The following is a 3,912-nucleotide window of genomic DNA, read 5'->3' as shown; positions in this document are numbered from 1 at the left end:
GTGTTGTGTAAGTACTTTAATGTCTTCACATTAGTTATTGGATAAGTAGTCCTGGAGATGTAACTGAGATCTCCACCTCTGGTAGGTAAGTGCCCTAACTACCAGGCATCAGAGCTGCTCTTTCTCCTGCTAATTTTCTGCATTGGTGAATGCTGAGTTTTTTTCTGAACAATGGCCAGGTTTCAACAACAGGGAGAGAAGGTGTTTTCACCCAGAATAACCTGTAATCCTGGTGGTTACACCACTCTCCCTTCATCTTAAACTCTGAAAGAAATACCTAGTTCTAATGCTTCTAAGAAAAGTACTCTTACCACCAGGATTTTGTGGAATAAGATGAGAATCATCACTGTTACCTGCTGAAAAGAAAAAGAAATATGAGTCTTACTCAGCTGGTTGTGCTTACCCTCTGGAGGGTAAGATTGGTTGTGCTTACCCTCTGGAGGGTAAGATTGGTTGTGCTTACCCTCCAGAGAGAATTTGGGGGGGGGTCCCCTTAGCCCTGATTCAGGTGTCCGAGCTCTAGAAACTCTATAGAGGTGTGCATTCAAAGTCTGGCCCAGTCCCTAGTGTGTCCTGTTGATTAGGTCTAGCCAGCTTTCAGCTCAGATTACTGACTGTTATAATGGGTCTAATTCTCCCTTTGCATTAAATAAGAATAGAGTTGCCTCACACCAGGTCTGATCAGAAACATCAAAATGGCTGTAGTGATTCAAGATAGATCCCATTGGATTTGCTGCCAGAGACAGGCAAAGTTTAGTTGGATGAACCTTAACTCTATCTCTAAGCATAACACTTTTCCTGGCTCTCAGCAATTTGAGTTTTGCTGAACTTGATGTTTGGGAAGGGCACAAAAAAAAATCACTGGATGACCTTAATATTGTATTCATGTACAGAATCCAGTGTACATGAGAAGTGCTAATGTTATTTTAAGAGGCTTTGTTGAGTTATGAGCTTGGAAAATAGTTGGTATTGCTTAAGATGAGAGGGGAAAGTCCCAAATCTTATTTTTCGTAATTGGTGTATCCACCAGTAAAGTGTAGGTTTTTAGTTTTGCCATCAATGCTTTGGATTTGTAGCTTTCCTTGACAACATACAAGCCCAATCAGCTTCCAAATCACACCCCCACCCCTTTGCTAGAGATAGTGGATTGGACTGATATAGTGGGAAACAATAAATCAATTGAAAATTACCAACATGGTAGCAACTACCTTTACTGTCAAGTACTTGTAATCGATATTTGATGTATTTTTCTTTTAACAGAAATGCTCACTATGTCCAATGTTTTTTATTTAAATTACTCTGAAGTTGAAAACACATCTCTAGTGAGTCAACTTCTAAATCCCCAAAATATTAATTTATGACAAGGATCATCAACTTTAGCTCAATTAATTTTGAATCCCAAAGAGTATATTGAAATTTCAATGAATATTTCTACTGCTAATTACTCTATTTCTATATTTATAAGAGAACTGGCACCTCATAAATATCACATTGTGCTATTATCTCCATATGTGCCTGTTCCCTCTAAATATAGAAAATCAGCAATTAGCACTAGAAATATTCATTAAAATTTGTAGGTAGGTAAATAACAAGTACGAACACCACTTATTTATTAAAATTTACAAAGCAAAGATGATTTACCTGCTTCCTGTTTGAACATAGCATAAAGCAAACATTTTATCACACCAAACTTCCTCTATATAACATTTAGAGTGACCAGTAAGAGAATATGCAAAATGTCTTGTCAACCTTTGGCTCAGTAAAGTATGTTGCCCAGTTTTGCTTTGCAAGTTCTTTAGTATACAAATTATGCTAGCTATTCTCTCTCTTAAAAAACAGATCAGACACATCCCCATAAGTAGGAATGTGCATTCCCCTCGGGACAAACAGCAGCAGCACATATTTGTGCCACTGCTAGTTGTCCCCAGACACACTTCTGCACACCTGCTCTGGCATGAAGTAAAATGGTCCAGATGAGGAAGGGAATGCTGGGACCAGCCAACTTACCTGGGATCGTGGGGGCTTTCTGGAGCTGCAGCAGCAATGATCCTGACAGGCAGAGCCTAGCCAGAAGCTGGATTTTGACTCTGGCTGGCTAGACTCCAGTTTCAAGTGGTACATTCTGCAGCCATGTGCACCATTTTTGGGTTCTTCTTTTTTGGGTGCTTCTCTTTTGCCTCTTTTTTGGGTGCAGATTTTTTTTTGACACTGGGATCTACCGGGGAAAAAAAAAAACCCTGCTGAGCTGCAAATTAGCAGTGTGGTGAAAATGTGCAGATGTGATGCATGTAGTTTGTGGTGCTGCAAAATGCACATGAATGCTCATGGGGATGTGCACATCATCTCCACTCCTGTTTGTAATGGAACCCACTTGGGTACATCTCACACGTGCTGGGTTTAAGTCATGCCTGTATCTTTGGTCCTACAGAAACCGCCTCATTCCCAGAGCAAAAATGAATACAAATAGAAAAAGTCTCACCTATTTAGATCATGTAAGTTGCAGCAGGAGTCAGGCGGCTTGGAGCGTATTGGTTATATTAAAGGTTTATTGTACTTATGCTACCAATGGTTGCAGCGTAGGCAGGAGAGCTGACTTGTTCAGTTACAGTGTATAAATAGGATACTCTTGTGGGAAAAATTTTTTAATATGAATGCTGCCAATGCTGAAAGTTGGTTTGACTAGGAGTGGAAAATTCCATAGCAGAACCAGAGCTGCCCCTTGTGTGGCCTTTAAAGCTGTCAGTCAGCCATGACCTAGTTTCTGACTCGCACATGCTCAGAATGTGTGGGGCTTCTGACTGAGTGCAGGCTCAGAGAGAACTGCTCTGATGTAATAAGACCAGAACTTTCTAGCCAGGGAGCGATTTGATTGGCTACAGGTTTCCCATAAAAGAACAGTGGGCACCTCTGTGCGGGGGTGGGAATTTTTGTTGCCGTTGGTTTTGGCCAGTCAGTTGATGAGTTGGTGGTGTTCTGATACAGTGAGTGATCTGTGGATGAAAGGAGTTGCTCAACTTCATACAGAGTCTATTGTTGCTTAGGCCTGTGAAAGGGAGAGAACTTCCCAATCCCTCCTAGGGACTTTACCCTCCGGTTTGACTTTTTGATTACCTCATTTTGATTCTCAGCGTTCACTTTGACGATGGCCTGGATTTGTCTCAGAGGCATATTACTCCATGATCAGCCCGACCTTCAAGCCACGGCACGTCCCTCACATCTGGTTCCCGAATTGGCATCACGACAATAATTAGACGGTTTACTAGTTACAGTTCATTTGTCTGTGTTCGTTATATGAGCTGTTGACCAGCCCTAGGACTAACCAACAGGCGGCCGCACCTATCCCTCAAGGGGTAGAATGTAAGGTCTTGTTGGGGAACCCTGTGGGCCAACAGACCCCCTTTGTTATGTTTATGTTCGACTAAACTGTAACCGAAGATTCAACATATCCTGCGCCTCAAAGAGTAAGTTAATAAACCCGTGTTACTTTAAGGAGGGACCGATTCACGAGTCTCAGTTCTCCTTGCCAAAAAACCCGGCCTGTTTCTGTGTTCAATTGCCACCCCGGCTGACCGTGACACTGGGGTTTGGTTCATCCACCCGGGACAAATCTAAAGGAGTCTGTTGGTTCATGGGGTTCCCAAGCCAAGCCCTTGCTTTCTAACCCTAAGGCTAGGTGCGGCTGCCTGATTTAGTAGTCCCAGAACTGGTCAACAGCTCATTCACAGGGATAATCTATAATGCACTTTTGATCAATAAACTTCTGAGAGCTCGTTGACGAGAAGGATGAACAAACCACTACGAATACGCTGAAATGAAGGTTGATGGCGGGGAGATGTCTGCGAGTGGCCAATTCGCTGACTGTGTCTCCTTGGTGTGCACAGAGTTCTCCGCCTTTGAGTGGAAGTCTGTTCT

This window comes from Gavialis gangeticus, unplaced genomic scaffold, assembly GCF_001723915.1.
Source record: "Gavialis gangeticus isolate Ggan-Ray unplaced genomic scaffold, GavGan_comp1, whole genome shotgun sequence".
In the NCBI taxonomy this organism is placed as follows: domain Eukaryota; kingdom Metazoa; phylum Chordata; order Crocodylia; family Gavialidae; genus Gavialis; species Gavialis gangeticus.
The sequence above is the reverse complement of the archived record's forward strand: the minus strand, read 5'-3'. Positions refer to the sequence as shown.